The sequence below is a fragment of the Pseudorca crassidens genome, chromosome 7, assembly GCF_039906515.1.
Source record: "Pseudorca crassidens isolate mPseCra1 chromosome 7, mPseCra1.hap1, whole genome shotgun sequence".
Classification (NCBI taxonomy): Eukaryota; Metazoa; Chordata; class Mammalia; order Artiodactyla; family Delphinidae; genus Pseudorca; species Pseudorca crassidens.
The window spans coordinates 71,596,945-71,623,543 of record NC_090302.1 but is presented as its reverse complement, the minus strand read 5'-3'; positions in this window follow the sequence as shown (position 1 = coordinate 71,623,543).

Here is a 26,599-nt window from a genome sequence, read left to right as displayed (position 1 = left end):
CACAGCCATAAAAGGGGAAATCGACAGTAACACAATCATAGTAGGGGACTTTAACACCCCAATTTCACCAATGGACAGATCATCCAAAATGAAAATAAATAAGGAAACACAAGCTTTAAATGATACATTAAACAAGATGGACTTAACTGATATTTATAGGACATTCCATCCCAAAACAACAGAATACACATTTTTCTCAAGTGCTCATGGAACTTTCTCCATGATAGATCGTATCTTTGCTCACAAATCAAGCCTTGGGGGGCTTCCCCAGTGGCACAGTGGTTGAGAGTCTGCCTGCCGATGCAGGGGACCCGGGTTCGTGACCCGGTCTGGAAATATCCCACATGCCATGGAGCAGCTGGGCCCGTGAGCTATGGCCACTGAGCCTGTGCGTTCAGAGCCTGTGCTCCGCAATGGGAGAAGCCACAATAGTGAGAGGCCCACGTACCGAAAAGAAAAAAAAAAAAAAATCAAGCCTTGGTAAATTTAAGAAAATTGAAATCCTATCAACTATCTTTTCTGACCACAACACTATGAGACTAGATCTCAATTAGAGAAAAAAATCTGTAAAAAAACACAAACACATGGAGGCCAAACAATACACTATTTAATAACCAAGAAATCACTGAAGAAATCAAAGAGGAAATCAAAAGATACCAAGAAACAAATGACAATGAAAACACGACGACCCAAAACCTATGGGATGCCGCAAAAGCAGTTCTAAGAGGGAAGTTTATAGCAATACAATCCTACCTTAAGAAACAAGAAACATCTGAAATAAACAACCTAACCTTACACCTAAAGCAATTAGAGAAAGAAGAACAAAAAACCCCCAGAGTTAGCAGAAGGAAAGAAATCATAAAGATCAGATCAGAAATAAATGAAAAAGAAATTAAGGAAATGATAGCAAATATCAATAAAACTAAAAGCTGGTTCTCTGAGAAGATAAAAACCGTTGATAAACCATTAGCCACACTCATCAAGAAAAAAAGGGATATGACAAACCCACAGCCAACATCATCCTCAATGGTGAAAAACTGAGAGCATTTCTACTAAGATCAGGAAAAAGACAAGGTTGCCCACTCTCACCACTCTTATTCAACATAGTTTTGGAAGTTTTAGCCACTGCAATCAGAGAAGAAAAGGAAATAAAAGGAATCCAAATCGGAAAAGAAGAAGTAAAGCTGTCACTGTTTGCAGATGACATGATACTATACATAGAGAATCCTAAAGATGCTACAAGAAAACTACTAGAGCTAGTCAATGAATTTGGTAAAGTAGCAGGATACAAAATTAATGTACAGAAATCTCTTGCATTCCTATACAACTTTACAATTTGTATGGAAACACAAAAGACCCCGAAGAGCCAAAGCAAACTTGAGAATGAAAAACGGAGCTGGAGGAATCAGGCTCCCTGACTTCAGACTATACTACAAAGCTACAGTAATGAAGACAGTATGGTACTGGCACAAAAAAAGAAATATAGATCAAGGGAACAGGATAGAAAGCCCAGAGATAAACCCTCGCACATATGGTCCCCTTATCTTTGATAAAGGAGGCAAGAATATACAGTGGAGGAAAGACAGCCTCTTCAATAAGTGGTGTTGGGAAAACTGGACAGCTACCTGCAAAAGAATGAAACTAGAACACCATACAGAAAAATAAACTCAAAATGGATTAAAGACCTAAATGTAAGGCCAGACACTATCAAACTCAAATCCCAGCAAGATCCTTTTTGACCCACCTCCTAGAGAAATGGAAATAAAAACAAAAATAAACAAATGGGACCTAATGAAAGTTAAAAGATTTTTCATAGCAAAGGAAACCATAAACAAGACGAGAAGACAACCCTCAGAATGGGAGAAAATATTTTCAAATGAAGCAATTGACAAAGGATTAATCTCCAAAATTTACAAGCAGCTCATGCAGCTCAATATCAAAAAAAAAAACAAGCCAATCCAAAAATGGGCAGAAGACCTAAATAGACATTTCTCCAAAGAAGATATACAGATTGCCAACAAACACATGAAAGAATACTCAACATCATTAATCATTAGAGAAATGCAAATCAAAACTGCAATGAGATATCATCTCACACCAGTCAGAATGGCCATCATCAAAAAATCCACAAATAATAAATGCTGGAGAGGGAGTGGAGAAAAGGGTACCCTCTTGCACTGTTGGTGGGAATGTAAATTTATACAGCCACTATGGAGAACAGTATGGAGGTTCGTAAAAAACTAAAAATAGAACTACTGTAAGACCCAGCAATCTCACTATTGGGCATATACCCTGAAAAAACAATAATTGAAAAAGAGTCATGTACCACAATGATCATTGCAGCTCTATTTACAATAGCCAGGACATGGAAGCAACCTAAGTGTCCATCAACAGATGAATGGATAAAGAAGATGTGGCACATATATACAATGGAATATTACTCAGCCATAAAAAGAAACGAAATTGAGTTATTTGTAGTGAGGTTGATGGACCTAGAGTCTGTCATACAGAGTGAAGTAAGTCAGAAAGAGAAAAACAAATACCATATGCTAACGCATATATGGAATCTACAAAAAAAAAAAAAATTGGTCATGAAGAACCTAAGGGCAAGACAGGAATAGAGATGCAGACCTACTAGAGAATGGACCTGAGGATACGGGGAGGGGTAAGGGTAAGCAGGGACGAAGTGAGAGAGTGGCATGGACATATATACACTACCAAATGTAAAATAGATAGCTAGTGGGAAGCAGCCACATAGCACGGGGAGATCAGCTCGGTGCTGTACGACCACCCAGAGGGGTGGGATAGGGAGGGTGGGAGGGAGATACAAGGGGGAGGAGATATGGGGATATATGTATAAGTATAGCTGATTCACTTTGTTATAAAGCGGAAACTAACACACCATTGTAAAGCAATTATACTCCAATAAAGGTGTTAAAAATAAAAAGAACTATAGATGTAACATCAAAGCCACAGTGTAATAGAGATCTCCTAGCCTTCAACAACACCTAGAAGTAGGTGCTTAATGCATTTTTTCCACTATAATACTCGTAAAATCAGATATTATACCAGAGAGTAACACTAATATCCTCAATATTTTATGGTAAACATGGTAAATTATAAAATTCAGAATAATAATAAACAGATGCTATTCAATTTATATTTTTAAAACATCATATTCCTGGCTTAAATAAAAGAAATGAAGAAATATTCCAACATAAAATAATCTACAATTCAAATGACTAGTGATAATCATTAGATTTCTATAAAAACAAGGTAAATGAGTGATTCAAAACAAAATTATCCCTCTTTACAGTCCTTTTGTATTCTATTAAATAAGTATACTGTATTGAGTGTGTCATCTTTTAATATAAGTCAATAAGGACGCAGTAACAGCCTAAGCAGACTTGCTTCTTAGACCCACTCAGTGGAAAATTTACAGAAAATGAAGAAAATATACATCAAGAATATGTAAGCGAATAATATCCCCGTATGAGTATACTGGAGTAGCCAGAGTAGAGTATCATGGAAAAAATGCCAATAAAATTTTATTACATTTATGGAGGGTAATTTTAGGATTACCCAGGGTTTTAATTCCTATTGTCTAGTTCTAGGAAGATATTCTTCTTAGGATGCAATTTAAAAAGTATGGATTTTAAAGTCAAATAGACATGATTTCAAATTTGACTCTGCTCCATCTACTAGTTATTTTATTTGTAGAAATTTGTTCAGTTATCCTGAGCCACATTTTACCCATTGTATAAAATTTATTAATATGTTTTGATTATTAGATTCCTATTAGAATTAAAAGCACTAATGTGTGTAAAGAGCCTAGTAGAATAACTGATTCTTAGTAAATCTTTATTGTTAGCTCTCTTCTCTTTGTTACTGAAGGCAAGAATTCTAGCAGAAGAAAACATACCACTTTCTACTTATTCCACCTAATTTATTTCATCCATGGAAGTAAAATGATTTCATACTAAATATTACATGTTTTAAGAATTACCTTTCAAAACATCAGGGTAGCAGGATTTTATCAAGAAAGGTTGGATTTCCAATGATAGAGGTAACTGTAATACATCAAATTCAATAAGCCTCAATATTCTATGCAAATAATCATAATTCTCCAAACTCCATGTAAGTCACACTATGCCCTTTAAGTCATGAATTGCTAAAGATCAGGGCTCATATTATCTTTTGCTGTATCACTAAGTGGCACCTAGAATATATCCAAGATAATGAAGCACAATATTATCCTCTTTTCTCTCTCATTATATATATATATATATATATATACACACACATCTAGATTTACAAATCATTGATTACATGGAACTTTCCCCATATATTCCAGCAATGTTTCAATTCATTTTAATAATAACCTAAAAGAAAGAAAGAAAAACTACTTTACTTATAGTTTTATAGTAACTAATTAGCAAATCAGACACCTGAACTCAGACTCACTGTGTCTGTACTATAACATGCTGGTAGAGCCTAGCCGCAGGGCTGGAAACTTTGCCTAAAAGAAAGTGTAGACATTCCAGATTTGTTACTCCAGGCTTGGTGTCTTGCAAGGAAAACCTTTAAGCAGTTCAGATAGTTTAGGAAAAGGGCAGTCAGCTGAAACAATGCTGACAGAATAGGCCACTAAGTCCAAAATATTAAACACTGGGGTAAGGGTGAGTTAAAAGCCAGGCAAGTAGGTGAGGACAAATGTAGGCAAGAATCTGAATGGAGGACATTCATAGATACTAAACATCCAGTGGATGGCACGCGGAGTGCACGTTAAATAATGATTATGCAGATCCTGGTACAGAGGAAACATGTTATCTCAACCAGGAGGATTTCTGCTGGGACAGGAAAAAGTGTCTGGGCAAGCTGACAATTTCCTTCTATAGGAGGGGGCTTTGTGGTGTACACAGCTTGTTAGGGAAGCCAAATGTTCAGACACAACTGGGATGCTTTGAGCTGAGCATCTAGCATCAGGAACAAAGCAATTATGAAACCCACCTAAGTTCTCTTACCTCTATTTTTCTGAGCCAGAAGTGCTTGGGCTGAAAAGATTCTCTGCAAGATTAGTTCCATTTCTAGATCTTGAGGACTTACCTCTAGTTTCTTTATTTTCTTTGTTAAAGGTGGTTTACTTGACTAAAATCTCCTTGATGGCATAGATAAACTTCTCATTTTCACTTTTTACTGTGAGTGTCTTGTACGATGATGCCTAGTGTAGTCATTGCTGAAAACATATTATTAAATAGAATAATTATTTTTGACAAGGAAAATGTCCTCTTATCTCTTGTACTTTATGCATCTAAATAGAGGTCTTTGATTGGCTTGAGGGAGTTCAAAATAGCTTCTTTGAGTATGTTTAGGTTATTATAAACTAAAAAAATCCCTGCATTCATTTTTTATGTAGCATAAGTGCAAATGCTTTTTGGCATATGAAAACTAAACACTGGTACTCTGACACATAGGAAAAGCCAGGTCATTTATATCCTACTTAGTAACAATATAAATAATGAGATGCTAAATATTCACACACACAAAAGATAAAAACCTTAAAAGAGAAATTTGAAAAGAAGTCTTAAAGGATTTCTATTCTGCCTCTCTTAGAGAAAAGTGCTGTTTATTATGTTTGTGAATTGTTTTGGTGATGAAAATAGAGTTGGAAAAAAGATAGGGCAATGTACAACATAGTGTCATCTCTTTCTGTGATTTATTTTCTTATAGGGGCGGGGAGAAACAGGAAGGAAAATCATACAAATATTTTAGTAATAATAAAAATATGATTTATTTCAATCTCTTTTTAAAATGCCACTCTGCTTCAATCAGAGAGTGAGATGGTCATGCAAACAAATTTGGAACTAGATGATACAACTTTTCAAAAAGAAATGATTGCTACAGGCTAAATAAATGCACACATTCATAACACAAGTTGTCTTGTGTTTTCTCTAGCTATGAATATAGAAATTTATGGTGAAATATTATAATATAATATTTATAAGGCCAGACACTCAAACAGAATTGCTGAAATCACAGGACACTGCAACCTGCACTGCTGCCTTGCATTTAGGCCAACATTTTGGGGCTTAAGATGGTTAATTTTATATGTCAACTTGGCTAGGCCATGGTTCCCAGATATGTGGTCACACATGAGTCTAGATGTTTCTGTGAAGGTATTTTTTAGATAAGCTTAACATTTATTCAGCCAACTTTGAGTAAAGCAGATTACCTTCCATAATGCTGGTGGGCCTCATTCGATCTGTTAAAGACCTTAAGAGAAGAAGACTGAGGTTCCCAGAGGAAGGAAAAATTCTGCCTACAGACTGCCTTTGGACTCCAGCTACAACATGAATTCTTTCATTAGTCTCCAGTCTGCTGGACTGCTCTGCACCTTTGGGACTTGCCAACATGTTTCAGAATGGAATGACACATTTGAAAGTCACTTACACATTTTTCTGTTAACATTGGTTCTTGGATATGAATCCTCCCATTCGTTAAATTGACTCATTATCATTCAGAACTCCTTTCCTTTAGTGCTTTTGGAAATTTTGACTATGAGCTCATCTTCAGCAGGAGTTATTTTTGTGGTGGGGATTCCTTACACCTTGTAATTTCAAATTCAAAGTACCCTTACAAGGCATTTTCCAAGTTTTCCCTTCAGAACCTAAGTGTTTTTGCTGGTTCCAGACCAGTTTTTATATTAACCTTTATTCTGGGATAAATAGTATCAACTGAGACTTCAAACTGAGGCATAGCCTTGGCATTTTGATGTTTCTCAGTTGACCCTATTACCATCTCTGTATGTGTAGGATTTAGCCAATTTCTCTCACAAAACTTTCATTCAAAATGGTGCACAGATATTAAGGGGACACACAACTCTATATATTTCTTTTTGATAAGGGACATTTGAGAAGAATGGAGAAACCTACCACGCAGACACCTGGGTTAAGAGCTCTAAGGCAGAGGGCACTACAAGTGCTTGGAGTGTTGGAGGAACAGCAAGGAGACAAGTGTGGCTAGGACATAGTGAGAATGAGTGTGAGATGGGTGAGACAATGTCAGAAAGGCAGTAGGAGCCAGTTCATGTAAGGTGTTGTAGGCCTTCCTTGTATGCAAGGATGAGAGCAGAGACAGAAGATGGTGGCTTGGAGGAGGGTGGTAACAGTAGAAATGGTGAGAAGTTTTCAGATACTGGATATAGTTTAAAGTTATAATTTGCTGTTGGGATGATTATGAGTTTTTAAAGAAAAGAGAGGATTTAATTTTAGGAGTTTTATAGCTATGTGACCTTGGGTTACTAACTTTACCTTTTGTAGGTATATTTTCTCATATATAAAATCCATTTTACAGTAGCCATTAACTACATATAAATATGGCTATTTACATTAAAATTAAAACTAATTAAATAAAATTAAAATTCAGTTCATGAGTAGTATTAGGCGCATTTCAAGTGCTCAGTAGCCACATGCATAGAAGGTTTCCATCATTGCACCAAACTTTATTGGAATGCGCTGGACTATTTTTAAAGACCTTTCTACTCAAAATTTAATAATTAAATAATCTTAGTGGAAACATAGTGGACGTATATTGTTGCTATTTGTCAGTTAACTTATTTTGGCCAATAAGCAGTCTTGCTTAGGTCGTCAGTAAGTGCTTACTGAATTCAACTGAGCCGAGACCAGTACAGAAAACCATAAGTGACACCTCTGACCTGAACAGAAGGCTAGCAGCTGCAATAGAAAAAAAACCAAAAAAAACCCCAAAACGGGTGGGGGGATGTGAGACATCAAAAAGAAGAATGGTCAGCTCTTGAAAACTGATTAGTTAGGAAGTTGAGAAAGAAGTAGAGGACAACTGGACATTTAAAACAGCTGTGGAAAGGAGAAAACGGGTCAGAAGAAAGAGCAGTAGTGGGTCAGATGGGAAGTTGTAGCCCTTACAGTGCAAGCAGGTACTCTGGTGTGCATAATAAGATACTTGGAAAAAGAGATTAATCTGGAAACAATTTTTGGTGTTTATGTATTTTTCTTCTTTACATTCCTGTGTATTTAATAACTTCTCTACCCCTTAAAACACATAAGAAAATATATACATTGTATAAATAATTGCTGAACTAAATTGAAAATGGATTGATTGAATGCAACTATTTTTGCACTTTTTCCTCAAATGTACACAGAGTTACGTGTGGAAATATTTTAGTCTAACAAACAAGGAATAACCCTGGAATCTTTAAACTAGCTTATGCATATTAGCAATAAATTATGCATTTCCAGTTGGCATCTGTTTATTAAATAATTCACTTAGCTTAAATTTTGTCTAAATATCTTTCCCCAATAATTTACAAAATCTCCTGTCAATGAAATGAAATAGACCAAATTCATTTTTTCTCCCTCTTTCCCTCCCTCTCTTCCTACTTCTCTCTCCTTTACTTCTACTCACCTCTCTGCCCTCCAAGATGATAATAGGAAGGGTCTGAGATATACCAAAGATGTTATTAATTTATTCTGTTATATAGCAGTCAGAATTGATAGAACATTTTAGATGAGTGAAATACAAGATTTATATGTTTAAGAGCCCTGGGAAGTTTTTAACAGCACTCTAATTTAAAAAAAAAGACTATTAACCCGCGTTCCTTTCTTTTTCTGCCATCCGCTCCCCAGTTCCTTCTACTGATACTGCTGCAAAAACTGAGGAAAACACTTTCTCACTGAGATCAAGCAGGGCTCTCTTGTAGTCCACTTTTATTGTCTTGATAACACAATTCTAGAATATATCATGTGTTTTTGGTCTTCAGTTACTTTGAGGGGAGGCACACTTGGTGAATTCGCTGTCAAGTGGTTTTCAAAGGAGCCGCTGCTTGTGCCTGATAGAGACCAGAGTGCAGGACCCAAATGGTAAATATTTAACAACGGGGAATTATTCTTCACTTGCTTGTACTCTGGCACAGATTTGTAATACTAATAATCAGCTTTAATTAATAGGTGGCTGTGCCTGAAGCCACAAGTCTCCCAACAACAAATTACATACACATCTTATTAAAGCTTTTATTGTTGATGCCTCTTTTGCTGCAATAATGCACTCATCCTTCGATATGAACACCAAAAACATTGCCTGATCCATCATAGATGCTAAAAAAAATCGTTGATTGAACAAATGTATAAATAATGAAGGCTGAACCCTGCTGTATCTTTCTGAGTGATTGTATTCCATTGTTTATGTAATAATATTGCCAGGTTTGATGAGGATGATAATAACAAGAAAATCCCCTGCATTTTAGATTGTATTGCAATTTGCAAAATCTTTTCACATATATTGAGTCAACCAATTTTCACAGAGAAAGGAGAGTTGAATTCACTTATTTTTTACAGGTCATTAGTATTGGTAACTCCCATCCGGGTAAGTCCCTTTGTCATTGATTCTAGGACTTCTTTAATTATACTGAACTGTGACCATAATGATTTATCTTGAGCTGAAAGGTATTGAGGAGCAAGGAGGTTTCATGATGTTAAACATGTAAGGTTTTATCTAAAGGAGGCATTAGGAGAAAAGAGAATATTGTTATCAAAGTATTAACAGTCTACTTCTATGATGCTGTGTAAACACTATGCCAAAGAAATATATTCCTTAAACAACTTATATTCTACGACCAGGATCATACAACCAGGGGCAGACACAGAAGAATGAAAGAAAAGTTACTTGTGAAAGCAATAATTGTATCCTTCAGTGTTCTATCTCTGGCAGTTTAATTAATATTTGGCTTGAGAGATAACTTGTTTGCTCTCAGAAGTTTAAAGCATCATTTCCTAAAGTGTATTATGCAGGATGGAAATCGGTGTAACTAAATGTGATCAACATGGAGATAGGCTCTCTTCAAGGAAGGACTTGTGTCTGGGCTACAGGAAGTTGTGGAGGGCAGACAGTGGTCATCAGACTCTCTCCAGTTCTCAGCTCCTTCAGGGCAGGCCTCAGCTGCAGAGAACTGCGTTCTTGGTCTCCTTCATCTGGTGACTGAGGTAGGACATTTCCCCTGGCACCCTGGAGCTCCATCTCAATGTCTACATCGGGGAGCACAATCCAGGACACCAGAAAAATGGCTCCCTACTAAACGTTTGGGAAATCATCCAGGTTTTTCCTTCTGAATTCTTAGAGCCTATAAATGCCCTTATGCAACAAGAATCTTTGAGACCAGACTCTGCTGTACAGCATTTCCCGAACTTGATAGTCACTTTTTTCCCCAGGAACATTTCACCAGACTATTGTTCTGCAGAAAATGGGTTAGAGAATTGGCATAGCAATTCTCCTGATCCACTGTAGGTTGATTTCTCAGCCATGAACTCAGATAAATATTTTTGAACATATTACATTTTGCTGTACCACCTGTTGGGAATAATGAGTTTTCTTTCTGCCCGTTAAAAAAATTATATCTGATTTTTTTCCTATATCTATTTTTTGTAAGTCACAAGGGGCCCTTCTTCATCTTATACCTCTCCTATTTCCCCAGGATGAATTCCGATTCTCCTTAGATGCTTCTTTGTACTTCAAGCACCCTCTAACTCCCTTCCTCACTCCTCGGTCGCAGCACTGCTGAACTATAGCTATATTTACATTGTCTTTACTACTATCATAACTTTAGTTTTTATTTGTAAGCTTTAATTTCAAACTTACAGAAAAGTTACAAGAATAGTATCAAAAAATCCATATACCCTTTTCCCAGATTCACCTATTGCTAATCTATTGCCCCACTTGCTTTCCACATGCCCACTCTCTCTTTCTCCATTATTAAATATGTATGTATATGTGTGTGTATATGTGTACATATACGTGTGTGTATAATTTTTTCTGAACCATTTGAGAGTAAATTGTTTACATTATGATACTGTACCTTAAATATTTGAGTGTGAATTTCCTAAGAGTAAGCATTTTCTTACATACCCACAGTGTAGTTCCCAACTTCAGTAAATTTATCATTGATCTAGTAACTTTCCCTTATTTGCTATCTGTATTCCAATTTTGTCAGTTGCTCCAGTAATGTCCCTTAGAGCATGTTTTCTCAGTGAGAAGGCCCTTCCTGAACATGGAAAAATGAGCAGAGACAGGGATAGTAATTTCATTGTGTATATTTTTTTTAATATTGGATCTGGAGTGAAACCAACACCAACTAATACTCCTTGAACAGTTGGCATATACTAGGCACTTTTACATAGATAATCTTGTTTAATCCTCTCAATAAGGCTATAAAGTAGCAGTATCCCCATTCAGCAAATGCTAGAACTGGAACTCAGGGAGTTTAACTGACTAGGCTAGAAGAGCAAATAAGAGATGGCTAATCCATTAAGCTAGCCCTCGGGGACTTTGTCTCTTCATCTTTGAATATGACACAGGCTCTACAGGCATAAAAAAATTCAATATTATTTTATTATTTGTTAAATCAACTGACTGAATGGACAGCTGGATGAAGAGACAGTACGAAGGTGAGACAACGGATTCTCAGAGTCCAAATTCAGCAATGACATGCAGTTAGAGGAGGCCTGTATGCCATTTTCTGTGTGTGTTGCAGTATTCTGGGATATAATGATGATACTTCGCTGGGAAAAATTATGTTAACCCTTGAGAATTCTCTACCAAATTTTGTTTCTTGATAATGCCTTATATTTTATGAAGAATTACATTTCCTGGCCACTGGATTAATTTAATGTAGTTGTCATGTTCTTGTTAGGACATGCTCCAGCCCTGTGGATAATGAAAGCTCACTAAATAGAAAACAATAAAATAAAATAAATTGGAATAGGGTTTAAGAAGGAACAAATTAATGAGACTCTTACAAGGGGTATAACTCCTCGGAATGGAGAGCCTTTTATTTTTGTAAGGAGGCATCATTAATTATTCTAATCATGTGTACTCAAAGAAGAATATTCAAGAACCTTTTAAAGGAGGGTTCAAGCAAGTTTATATCTTATTTTTTTCCTAAAGAATCTAGAAATTCCACAAATCAGCAGCTGAAAAATGTGTGTGTGTGTGTGTTAAGGTAGTTTGCACAAAGCTCCATCATTATTGAGGAGGTGACGATGTTAGATTTGTCTCAACAAGGGATTAGTTAGTTTATCAGTTGGAGCTATCTGAATTTCCAGAAATTACCCTTCTGCTCCTGGATCCAATCTGGCAGTATATTTCCTTAAATGAGTCAGAACCTTTGCATTCTTTTCTTCCTGTTCTAACCTAGAGCTCTGTATGAGAGTGGAACTACAGTCATTTCTCTTCAACTGTTCTGAATATGAGTAAATTGAATTAAAAACCCCCACTGTTGTACATCTCTGTAGCTGTGCCCCTTAGAAACAGCACTCAGAAGCTCTTGTTTTTGAGACTGTTCTTCCAGCATTCAGCTTTAGGTACAGCAGGGGATGGAATAAGCAATTTTCAGATTCCATGGTGGGCTGGATTAAATTACTCCACAGGCCATATGTCTCACAGACCTACTAGAATGGATTAAGTGTTTTGCTTCCTCTTTGCATTTGAATATTTTTTCATAAGAGAAAGAAAATGTTAATGCAGACCTAGTAGGGGAGAGACAGACAAACAAACAAACAAATTCAGTTAGCAAAGAAGCATCCTGGATATTTCCTGTTGGTGCAGGTCAGCCAGGACCAGATGGATTTGAAGATGAAAAGGTTGAAGCAGGCCATTCTGGTTGGAATTCATTAACAATTAATACATGTTCCATCAAGGACCAGGAGTAACCAGCAGGTTTGGGTTTCTTAAAAGATTTGTTTGTTTTGAATTCCTTTCTATAGTTTTATGACCTAGACTATTAGAACTTAAAAATGAAAAACCTAATATACATATAATTGCATATGGAGGAAAAACATAGGCAGGTATACGGAGTTAAAAAGACTTGGGTTGTGATTCAACAATCATATGAACTCTGACATGATATTTAATACTTTGAGTCTTTATTTTTCGATAGTAAATTGGAAATAACAATAACTGTCATAATTAACCTTTGCAGATATTACTAAAAGAAAATTTGAATCCTGTTTTTTTTAACTGTTGAACACAGGTTCTCAACTACAATCCTGTATTTCCACTTCTGTAGAGAATGAAAATAAAGCCTTAGAACCTATGATGTTAGCTTCCTTTCTTCTTCTTTTTTTTAACATATTCATTGGAGTACAATTGCCTTACAGTGGTGTATTAGTTTCTGCTGTATAACAAAGTGAATCAGCTATACATATACATACATCTTCATATCTCCTCCTTCTTGCCTCTCCCTCCCACCCTCCCTATCCCACACCTCTAGGTGGACACAAAATACTGAGCTGATCTCCCTGTGCTATGTGGCTGCTTCCCACTAGCTATCTATTTTACATGTGGTAGTGTCTATATGTCCATGCCACTCTCTCACTTCGTCCCTGCTTACCCTTCCCCCTCCCCATGTCGTCAAATCCATTCTCTATGTCTGTGTCTTTATTCCTGTCCTGCCCCTAGGTTCTTCAGACCCTTTTTTTTTTTTTTTACATTCCATATATGTGTGTTAGCATGCAGTATTCGTTTTTCTATTTCTGACTTACTTCACTCTGCATGACAGTCTCTAGGTCCATCCACCTCGCTACAAATAAATTAATTTCGTTTCTTTTTATGGCTGAGTAATATTCCATTGTATATATGTGCCACATCTTCTTTATTCATTCATCTGTCGATGGACACTTAAGTTGCTTCTGTGTCCTGGCTATTGTAAATAGGGCTGCAATGAACATTGCCGTACATGTCTCTTTTTGAATTATGGTTTTCTCAGGGTATATGCCCAGTAGTGGGATTGCTGGGTCGTATGGTAGTTCTATTTTTAGTTTTTTAAGGAACCTCCACGCTGTTCTCCATAGTGGTTGTATCAATTTACATTCCCACCAGCAGTGCAAGAGGGTTCCCTTATCTCCACACCCTCTCCAGCATTTATTGTTTGTACATTTTTTGATGGTGGCCATTCTGACCGGTGGGAGGTAATACCTCATTGTAGTTTTGATTTGCATTTTTCTGATGCTTAGTGATGTTGAGCATCCTTTCATGTGTTTGTTGGCAATCTGTATATCTTCTTTGGAGAAATGTCTATTTAGGTCTTCTGCCCATTTTTGGATTGGCTTGTTTGTTTTTTTGATATTAAGCTGCATGAGCTGCTTGTATATTTTGGAGATTAATCCTTTGTCAATTTCTTCAGTTGCAAATATTTTCTCCCATTCTAAGGGTTGTCTTTTCGTCTTGTTTATGGTTTCCTTTGCTGTGCAAAAGCTTTTAAGTTTCATTAGGTCCCATTTGTTTATTTTTGTTTTTATTTCCATTTCTCTAGGAGGTGGGTCAAAAACGATCTTGCTGTGATTTATGTCATGGAGTGTTCTGCCTATGTTTCCCTCTAAGAGTTTGATAGTGTCTGGCCTTACATTTAGGTCTTTCATCCATTTTGAGTTTATTTCTGTGTATGGTGTTAGGGAGTATTCTAATTTCATTCTTTTACATGTAGCTGTCCAGTTTTCCCAGCACCACTTATTGAAGAGGCTGTCTTTTCTCCATTGTACATTCTTGCCTCCTTTACCACAGATAGGGTGACCATATGTGCGTGGGTTTATCTCAGGGCTCTCTATCCTGTTCCACTGATCTATATTTCTGTTTTTGTGCCAGTACCATACTGTCTTAATTACAGTAGCTTTGTAGTATAGTCTGAAGTCAGGGAGCCTGATTCCTCCAGCTCCGTTTTTCATTCTCAAGATTGCTTTGGCTATTCAGGGTCCTCTTTGTTTCCATACAATTGTGAAATTTTTTGTTCTAGTTCTGTGAAAAATGCCATTGGTAGTTTGATAGGGATTGCATTGAATCTGTAGATTGCTTTGGGTCATATAGTCAATTTCACAATGTTGATTCTTCCAATCCAATAACATGGTATATCTCTCCATCTGTCTGTATCATCTTTAATTTCTTTCAACAATGTCTTATAGTTTTCTGCATGCAAGTCTTTTGTCTCCTTAGGTAGGTTTATTCCTAGGTATTTTATTCTTTTTCTTGCAGTGGTAAATGGGAGTGTTTCCTTAATTTCTCTTTCAGATTTTTCATCATTAGTGTATAGGAATGCAAGAGATTTCTGTGCATTAATTTTATTTCCTGCTACTTTACCAAATTCATTGATTAGCTCTAGTAGTTCTCTGGTAGCATCTTTAGGATTCTCTATGTATAGTATTGTGTCATCTGCAAACAGTGACAGCTTTACTTCTGCTTTTCCGATTTGGATTCCTTTTATTTCTTTGTCTTCTCTGATTGTGTGACTAAAATTTCCAAAACTATGTTGAATAAGAGTGGTGAGAATGGGCAACCTTGTCTTGTTCCTGATCTTAGTGGAAATGCTTTCAGTTTTTCACCATTGAGAATGATGTTGGCTGTGGGTTTGTCATATATGGCCTTTATTATATTGAGGTAATTTCTATGCTTATTTCTGGAAGGTTTTTTTTTTATCATAAATGGGTGTTGAATTTTGTCAGAAGCTTTTTCTGCATCTATTGAGATGATCATATGGTATTTCTCCATCTATTTGTTAATATGGTGCATCACATTGATTGATTTGCATATATTGAAGAATCCTTGCATTCCTGGGATAAACCCCACTTCATTATGGTATATCATTGTTTTAATGTGCTGTTGGATTCTGTTTGCTAGTATTTTGTTGAGGATTTTTGCATCTATGTTTATCAGTGATATTGGCCTATAGTTTTATTACTTTGTGGCATCTTTGTCTGGTTTTGGTATCAGGGTGATGGTGGCCTCATAGACTAAGTTTGGGAGTGTTCCTCCCTCTGCTATATTTTGGAAGAGTTTGAGAAGGATAGGTGTTAACTCTTCTCTAAATGTTTGATAGAATTCACCTGTGAAGCCATCTGGTCCTGGGCTTTTGCTTTTTGGAAGATTTTTAATCACACTTTCAATTTCAGTGCTTGTGATTTGTCTGGTTATATTTTCTATTTCTTCCTGGTTCAGTCTCAGAAGGTTGTGCTTTTCTAAGAATTTGTCTAATTCTTCCAGGTTGTACATTTTATTGGTATATATTTGCTTGTAGTAATCTCTCATGATCCTTTGTATTTCTGCAGTGTCAGTTGTGACTTCCCCTTTTTCATTTCTAATTCTATTGATTTGAGTCTTCTCCCTTCTTTCTTGATGAGTCTGGCTAATGGTTTAACAATTTTGTGTATCTTCTCAAAGAACCAGCTTAAGTTTTATTGATATTTGCTACCTCTTCCTTCATTTCTTTCTCATTCATTTCTGATCTGATCTTTATCATTTCTTTCCTTCTACTATTTTTATGTTTTTTTGGTTCTTCTTTCTCTAATTGCTTTAGGTGTAAGGTTAGGTTGTTTATTTGAGATGTTTCATGTTTCTTGAGGTAGGATTGTATTGCTATAAACTTCCCTCTTAGAACTGCTTTTGCTGCATTCCATAGGTTTTAGGTCATAATGTTTTCATTGTCATTCGTTTCCAGGTAATTTTTGATTTCCTATTTGTTTTCTTCAGTGATCTCTTGGTTATTTAGTAGTGTATTGTTTAACCTCGTGTTTGTAATTTTTTACAGATTTTTTCTCGTAATTGATATCCAGTGTCCTACTGTTGTGTTCAGAAAAGATACTTGATACAATTTCAGTTTCCCTAAATTTACCAAGGCTTGAATTGTGCCCCAAGATATGATCTATCCTGGAAAATGTTCCATGAGCACTTGAGAAGAAAGTGTATTCTGTTGTTTTTGTTTAATGTGTCACTTAAAGTTTGTGTTTCCTTATTTATTTTCGTTTTGGATGATCTGTCCATTGGTGAAAGTGGGGTGTTGAAGTCCCCTACTATGATTGTGTTACTGTCGATTTCCCTTTTTATGGCTGTTAGCATTTGCCTTATGTATTGAGGTGCTCCTATTTTGGGTGCATATATATTTACAATTGTTATATCTCCTTCTTGAATTGATCCCTTGATCATTATGTAGTGTCCTCCATTGTCCCTTGCAATAGTCTTTATTTTAAAGTCTATTTTGTCTGATATGAGAATTGTTACTCCAGGTTTCTTTTGATTTCCATTTGCATGGACTATCTTTTTCCATCCCCTCACTTTCAGTCTGTATGTGTCCCTAGGTCTGAAGTGGGTCTCTTGTAAACAGCACATGTACATATCCTGTTTTTGTATCCATTCAGCCAGTCTGTGTCTTTTGGTTGGAGCATTTAATCCATTTACATTTAAGGTAATTATTGATATGTATGTTCCTTTTACCATTTTCTTAATTGTTTTGGGTTTGTTATTGTAGGTCTTTTCCTTCTCTTGTGTTTCCTGCCTAGAGAAGTTCCTTTAGCATTTGTTGCAGAGTTGGTTTGGTGGTGCTGAATTCTCTTAGCTTTTGCTTATCTGTAAACGTTTTAATTCTCCGTTGAATCTGAATGAGATCCTTGCTGGGTAGAGTAATCTTGGTTGTAGGTTTTTCCCTTTCATCACTTTAAATATGTCCTGCCACTCCCTTCTGGCTTGCAGAGTTTCTGCTGAAATATAAGCTGTTAACTTTATGGGGATTCCCTTGTATGTTATTTGTTGCTTTTCCCTTGCTGCTTTTAATTTTTTTTTTTTTGTATTTAATTTTTGATAGTTTGATTAGTACGTGTCTTGGCATGTTTCTCCTTGGATTTTTCCTATATGGGACTCTCTGTGCTTCCTGGACCTGACTGACTATATCCTTTCCCATATTAGGGAAGTTTTCAACTATAATCTCTTCAAATATTTTCTCAACCCCTTTCTTTTTCTCTTCTCCTTCTGGGACCCCTATAATTCAAATGTTGGTGCATTTAATATTTTCCCAGAGGTCTCTGAGACTGTCCTAAATTCTTTCTGTTCTTTTTTCTTTATTCTGGTCTGTGGTAGTTATTTCCACTATTTTATATTCCAGGTCACTTATTCGTTCTTCCACCTCAGTTATTTGGCTATTGATTCCTTGTAGAGAATTTTTAATTTCATTAATTGTGTTGTTCATCATTGTTTGTTTGCTCTTTAGTTCTTCTAGGTCCTTGTTAAATGTTTCTTGTATTTTCTCCGTTCTATTTCCAAGATTTTGGATCATCTTTACTATCATTACTCTGAATTCTTTTTCAGGTAGACTGCCTATTTTCTCTTCATTTGTTTGGTCTGGTGGGTTTTTCCTTTGCTCCTTCATCTGCTGTGTATTTCTCTGTCTTCTCATTTTCCTTAACTTACTGTTTTTGGGACCTCCATTTCCCAGGCTGCAGGTTCATAGTTCCTGTAGTTTTTGGTGTCTGGCCCCAGTGGCTAAGCTTGGTTCAGTGGGTTGTACAGGCTTCCTGGTGAAGGGGACTGGTATCTGTGTTCTGGTGCATGAGGCTGGATCTTGTCTTTCTGGTGGGCAGGACCACATCCAGCTGTGTGTTTCGGGGGTGTATATGAACTTATTATGATTTTAGGCAGCCTCTCCGCTATTGGGTGGGTTTGTGTTCCTGCCTTGCTAGTCGTTTGGCTTAGGGTGTCCAGCACTGTAGCTTGCTGGTCGTTGAGTGTAGCTGGGTCTTAGCATTGAAATGGAGATCTCTGGGAGATCTTTCGCCATTTGATAGTACACGGGGCCGGGAGGTCTCTGGTGGACCAATGTCCTGAACTCGGCTCTCCCACCTCAGAGGCTCAGGCGTGACACCCAGCTAGAGCACCAAGACCCTGTCTGCCACACAGCTCAAACATGGGAGAGGCGCCCTTGCTTGGAAATGTGCAGCTGAGGAGCTTGGTGAGAAACTTTGCCATATACGAGTAGTGAGACAGGGGCTCTCCCGAGGCACTGGATCTGCCCTTTCCCTGCGTGAGAGCTCAAGCACCAAGGTCTCACCCACGGCTTCCTTTTTTTTTTTTTGCAGACACAGGCCCCTCACTGTTGTGGCCTCTCCCGCTGCGGAGCACAGGCTCCAGACACGCAGGCTCAGCGGCCATGGCTCACGGGCCCAGCCGCTCCGCAGCATGTGGGATCCTCCCAGACCGGGGCATGAACCCGTGTCCCCTGCATCGGCAGGCGGACCCTCAACCACTGCGCCACCAGGGATGGCTTCCTTTCTTTTATCAACTTTAAAATGGTAGGATGCTGTGGGAGTGGGAGAAGGAAAAGAATGTGAATAAAACTGAAGAAGATTTTGAAATTTCTGGAAGCCTCTGTTATTCCTTTTCTTTTAAAACCCAAGAAAAGACAGTAAATATGAGTTCATCATTACAAAGAAATAAATCTGAAATCACAACAAAGCATTTTCCCTGTGGCCCTCATGGCTTTCCAAGGTAATTGAGTCTAAAGAACAAAGTAGAAGCATATTATAAATAGAAACTAATAGACTAAATAGAAATAGAATTTGGATTTGTTTTTTAAGAAAAACTCATATTGATGATATAATCTATTGTGTTAGTGAGTGCTTATATACTTACAGAGAAAGTCAACCAACCCATTAAAGGACTCTCCAGTGTGGGCTCCTCCAATATTATCCCTGTGTTTAATACATCATATTTTAAAAATGAACCTGATGATGTCATTTAGACATACCCTATCTGTGACGACCAGACATCCTTTGGTGGGGCACATATTAAGTCTACTTTTTGGATCAAGAGAATGAGAGGTATTCCTAGGATTACATAAATAGAGAAGGATATTTGCATCTCCTGAATACTGTGTCTGGGGCTTTACTTTTGTCTCCCATACTAGCTTTCAGAGAGCATTATGTCAAAAAAAGCAGTATTTCTCTTCTGGTTCATCTGAAGAGATTTGTAAGGTCAAATACACACACCTAATTAGTGGAAAGTGAAATAAACACTCTTCAAGGTCCCTTAGCCCTATGATGGGGTAAGCTGCCAGCCAGAGCGGTGTATGACTGACGACACAACTAAGCAGAGCGTTTAGACAACTGTGTGCACTAGGTTTTGCTTAACAGCAAAGGAAGTACTAAATAAATTGAATTTTAAGTCATCTGCAAATTAGACCATTAGTCACAGAGGCAGCTAAGTGGGCAGAGACACGGACTGTGCATATATAATGATTTTTACTTTACTACCAAATATCCCAAATCTTCTTCCTTTGCTTTAAATTCTCACAATTGGGCTGAATCTAGAGGATGGCAAAATGCTATTTGGTTAACCCATTGCTTCCCAGTCTTTTTAATATTATAGAAAATACAGATATTGCACATTAAAAACAGCACATATGGGCTTTCCTGGTGGCACAGTGGTTAAGAATCCACCTGCCAATGCAGGGGACACGGGTTCGAGCCCTGGTCTGGGAAGATCCCACATGCCGCGGGGCAACTAAGCCCATGTGCCACAAATACTGAGCCTGCGTGCCACAACTACTGAAGCCCACGCACCTACAGCCCGTGCTCCACAACAAAAGAAGGCACCGTAATGAGAAGCACGTGCACTGCAACGAAGAGTAGCCCCCGCTCGCCGCAACTAGAGAAAGCCCGCATGCAGCAACAAAGACCCGATGCAGCCAAAAATAAATACATTTATTGAAAAAAAAGTGCATATTGTCCCAGATATCACTCATGAAGTAAGTTTGAATGCCACTGAAAGGGGTCATCAGTTGCAAAATGAAGTGCATATTTTAAATGTGAAGATTTATGCTCAAAACACTGCATGCTAAGAGCCCTGCCTGGACTCTTACTGTCCCCTACACCTGAACCCAACTACGCATACCTCAGGTTGAGCACAGCCCTCCTTAGATTGGAACACAACTTCCTTTAGCAAAGTCTTGACTGCCTTGTTTGAGCGAAGATGGTTCACCTTCAGCACTGAGGTGCTGCAGTAGAGTCACGCTGTGTACACCCCTAAGGAACAGTGAGTGCTGAACCCCGCTTTACAATGCCTGCTGCCTGTGAGGACAGCAGGGTGCTGTTGGTCCACTATCCAAGAATTCCTTGATGAGTCTGCTTGTAACCAACCTAGGGTTTCTGCGTACCTCAGGCCCTACCCAGAAGTTCCAAAGATGCACTGACTCAATATCATGTACCATCCCTTTAAAGCATTTGCAGAGCACCAACAAGAACATGGATCCCTTTCATGAAGCATCTGCTTTGCATCTTTCTAATTGCCACCTTAAAGACAGAGTAACAATGTCAAGAATTAGCAAATAAAATCAGCTCTCCACTATCTGGTCTGTTCCATAAAGGATCTCTTGTACTAAACATTCTGTGTGGAACAATAACAATGGTAGCTGAAAAGCCACAGAACTTGAAACTGGTTCAGGTGAAGGAATATTTTATGAATTGCTTCTATTATATTATAGTAGGCAGTATGTCACCAGAACCTGACAAGGTTAGGAATAATCTCATAATTTACACTCTAGGAGAACTCACAAAAGCATTTTGAGGTTAAGAATTCATTGGAACAGAGAAATAGTTTCACTTACAGTGATGTGAGTTAGAGGGCTATAAATCACCAGAGAAGTTAGCAAATTATTTTCCAGAGTATGTCAATTCACTTGGATAATATTTATTAATAATACTTTCCTAATTATAGGAAATTGTGTAAATAGAAATTGAAGTTAATTAGATATTACTCATAATTCAACCACCCAGAAACAATTACCATAAATATATTGGAGCACATCTTTCTAGTCATTTTTCTATGAATATATAAATATGTATACAAAATATTAAGATATATTTTTTGTAAGTAAAAGTTCTAGCCACCAATTCCAGTGTGTGGGGGGAGGGTTTCCACAACACCAAGCAATTCTGTGACACCAGCTGGGTGTCCTACAGTTCAACTCAGTTGAGTTGACAGTATCCACTGAGAGAAAGCATCAGATTCCACAAGGTTAAGGGTTCAGTCCCATAAGACTGCCCCCACCCGTGCTTCAGATGCCAGTCACAAGGTCAGGTAATCACCACCTCTGCTTCTAACTGACCAGCTGTAGATTGGAAATTCCAATGACCTCTTTCTTGGTTTCAATTAATGTGCTAGAGAGGTTCGCAGAACTCAGAGAAACATTTTACTTACTAGATTACTGGTTTATTATAAAAGGATACAATCAGAAACAGTCAGATGGAAGAGATGCAGAGGGCAAGATATGGGGAAAGGGCACAGAGCTTCCATTGTGAAGGAGAGTGGGGCTTCTCTCCAGTTGCCCCACTCGCCTCAGATATGCATGTGTTTACCAACCTGGAAGCTCTCCAAACACCATCCTGTTGTTTTTTTTATGGCGGCTTCATCATATAGGCATGATTGATGAAATCATTGACCACTGGTGATTGAACTCAATCTCTAGCCCCTCTTCCCTCTCCCAATGTTGGGGGGTGGGACTGAAGGTTCCAACCCTCCAATCACATGGTTGGTTCTCTAGCAACCAGCCCCCCATCCTTAGGTTACCTAGGAGCTTTATAAAAGTCATCTGATTAACATAACAAAAGAAGCCTTAGGAAATTCCAGAGGTTTTAAGAGCTCTGTGCCACAAACAGTGGACGAAGACCAAATATGTATTTCTTATTATAAATCACAATATCACGGTAAGCTGTTGCTTTTAACTAGTACATGTTTCAGATATCTCCCCTCCTCATTACTTTTATAATAGTGCTATGGACTGAATTGTGTCCTCTCCGACAAATTCAACATGTTGCAACCAAAACCCACAATGTGTCTGGAGCTAGATAGGTCTTTAGGAGGTAGTTAGCATTAAATTAAGTCATAAGACTGTGGCCTTGTAAGAAGAAGAAAAGAAGAACAACAGATTCTCTCTCTCTCTCTCTCTTTCTGCCATGTGAGGATGCAGTGAGGTGGCTGTCTGCAAGTCAGGAAGATGGCTCTTACCAGAACCAGACCATGCTGGCCCCATGATCCAGACTTGCAGCTTCCAGGGCTGTGAGAAAATACATTTCTGTTGTTTAAGCCACTCAGTTTATGGTATTTGTTATGGCAGCCCAAGCAGAGTAAGACATAGACAGACTTCATTTGTATATAGTTTCTAGTTATCTTTGGTTATCACTTTCCTTTTCTAGTTCCTTTTCTTCCCTTCATACCTGACTGTTGCACACTGTCGTGATACTCAGGAACTGTATATGTTCTTTTTTTCAAAGAAAGAACCTTCCCAAACAGCATGAGGTGTTGAAAGGAATATCTTGGAACTTCCTTGAAAATGAATTGTGAGTATCTTCTAGATGAGAGTTATGATACTGCACCTAAAACATGAGAGTGAGTCTCCTAAATCATAGATTGTTAGTGCTTTTCGCTTTTAGCAGCATACTTGACAGATAAAAGGAAGGTATTTATATGTCAACTTTAAGCATATTTGTTAGCTGAAGTATGGAGAAATAACAAAAAATATTATGGAACATGTGAGAAAAGAAATGAGAGTGACTTCTGATGGGAAATCACACATTTGTAGGACACAAACTGTAGTTCCTTGTAAAACTTTCAATAGTGCTTGTGAATGGTGGGCTAGAGCCAAGAGTAACCCTTAACTATTTTATTTATTTATGATTTGCTTATTAAGACTATTTTTATATTTCAAGTAGTAAAATGAATCTGCTTTCCTCAGTTTACATCAAATGGTGTGGAAGGAAAGCAATTTCCAGAATGTGCTGAGAGAATGGGCAAAGGAAAATCATGCCAAGATTTTAAAACACTCCAGAACAAGGTACAAAGTAAAATTTCTCCTTAGGATAGCAGATGCATTAGCAGTAGGCACATTAAAAGTCTGTTCCCAGTGACAGGGTCTGTTTCTCAGGTATACATCATGAAAAATAGGGAAGAGAATGAACGTTGAAGGAAGTATGGAGAGGAGAACTAACTGTCTATAGGTCAGAGCTTATGAGGAGTCCTTACTCTGGAACTGAGGCTCCTGAGGGAGATGTCAGGCCATAGTCTGCAGTTCTCAGAAGTTAAAATGGGGGAAAGAGAATCCCAGGTTGCTAAACAACTTTTCCAAGGTCACCCAACTAGCAACAAATCCAGAGCCAGTATTAAACTCTTCAGGTGCTTGAGTTTAGTTTTCTTTCCACTCCACACAATGACAACCATAATATTCCATACCTGCAAGTATGACAGTTTTCATTTGTAAGATTTCGAGTCTACATTTACCGTATACACCTAATCCTTAAATCAAAATAGGAAGATAACCTAAAAATAAAACTGACATTATTTCTTATTTCCAATCTCTCTTCCTCCTTTTGCTTTTTGGTCCCTAATTTTTATGCTAAAGACATTTATAGAGAATGTTACATTCTAGGGGAAAATATAATACCTCCAAATCCCTTAGTGAATATTCTTCATCAATTAATTTGGTTTCATAAGCACTCCAGAAGGAATACAAATAGCATCTGTATTTAGAACTGATTTTTTTCCTGCAGTGCCTTGGCAGGAGGGGGAAGTTGAAAGAGTGGGGTTATATGGTAAAACTCTTTGCCCTTTTCTTTTTGTAAATGTTGTCTTTTTTTGTAAATGTCAAGTCCAAATTATAGGTGAGTATTGGCAGAGTTGCACAGACTATCTGAGACCCATTACAGCCTCTGGCGTTTGTGCTGCTAAATTTGTAATGAGTTGCAGGTGTTTGTGATTGAATTTTGTGTTGCCTTTGTGATTGGCTCACTGCTTCACAGTCCATTAAGGCTACGCTTTTTTTTTTCTCTTTGGTGATGTTAAAATTGTGGTGATACAAAAACTCCAGTTAAAAAATAAGGTAGATACTAATAGTTTTAACAGAGAGCAAGGTCTGTATGTTTTAAAACATGTCGATTTTCACAATAATCCATGGGGGCAGTCACCAGTTCAAGAATATATCTCAAATATAATGATAATAGTTTGACATATTTCATTGAGATTGAAGTTGAAAGATATCATTTAGGCCATCTTCTACCCGAGCAGTTCTCAGCGCTTCAACGTGGATAAGAATTACCAGGAAGAGATCCTTCTTTAAAAAAGAGGTCTGTTGCCTCCTTTTCTTTCTCTAAGATTTAGACTCAACAAATGTGGGCATAGAGGCCAGCAATCTGTATATTAAAAACCAAGATCTTAGGTCATTCCTAAATATGTGTTTCATATATGACTCTTTCAGAAGCACTATATCTAGCTCATTTCCTTTGCTTTATAGGTGAGGGATGAAGACCAGAGATTATAGAAAAAAAGATCTATTTGTGTTTCCTGAAGATTTCATGGAAGAGGCAAGTTTAGTAAGATAGCATCATTCCCACTTCAGAATTATTGTTGTTTTTCTATTAGTTTAGATTTTCCACAGACTTCACTGGGGCTTGTAGAGCTTAGTAATTATCCTGAATTAGTACAGAGGTAGCATATACTATATTTGGTCTATCAAGTCCCTATATATAATCTGAAATATATATTTATATATTTTATAGGTATGGGTGTGTGTAGAGTCGACAAGGCAAATAAGATGATAATATAGAGTAGTTCGTAGAATGTCTGATATAGAAAGGATGTCAAGTGTCATATGCTATTGCAAATATGTAGACAACTTTTAGATACATGAATATCTTTCAGGATCTTACCCAGTTTCAGGATTATCACTAATAACACATTACTAATAAGTATTTTATGAACACTTACCATGCTCTTTTGATGAGCATTTAGTATGTATTATTCCAGTTTACTATCACAGTAGCCTTATGAAGCTGGTACAATTATTTATTTAACCTTTTTTCGATAGGTGAGAAAATTGAGATTTGGAAAGTTTAAGTAACTTATCCAAGGTCAAAGAGCTAGTAAGGTGTGAAGCTTGGATCTGAACCTAAGAACTCCGATTCCAGAGTCAGAGCCCTTGAGAACCAATGCCCCAATGCCACCCTGCCTTGGATATGTAGAAACATCACTACAGTATGGACCTACAGAGAGCTGATTACCAGGGAGTGCTGCTTGATGAAACAAAAAGTAAATAAGCACTATTGTATTTGCCTCATCTGATTCAGTACTGCATTTGTAGATCATGCCAGTGAATGCATAGCTGCTATATATATATATATATATATATATATATACACTCATACCTGCAGTCTGATAAGCTGCAGCTCTGAATAAAATCAAGTATAAATAAACCTATTTATGTATGTGGGTATATGTGTATATATCTATTTTCTATTTCCAGAATACGTGTATAAAATTAACGGAAACTCTAACAGAAACACACCAGAACACAAATCATTTGCTGCATGATTTTCTTAACCTGTATTTTAATTTGGTGGTGCTTTACTTTGAATTTTAATTTTGCCTAAAGCTTGCTATCTTATTAAAATAGTTACATAGGACTCAGGTATATATGTCAGATACAAGTAGTGTTGATTGGGTGCTTAGTGCCTGATATACAGTAGGCACTCAATATTTGAAGAAATAAAGCATGTGTTAGAAAGCATAGAAAATGCTCATATACAATATCTGTGTTGGTCATGGTCCTGGCAGGAAACAAATGCTCACCTAAGGATTTAGCTAAAGCTACCCAAGAAAAGGACTATTTACAAAGGTTTGGGCAGTGAGGTATTCAGGCACTAAAAACAGCAGGAAGACATTACTACCTGTGAAATGGCAAGAGGAAGAAATGGAGTTACCAGTGCCTGATAAA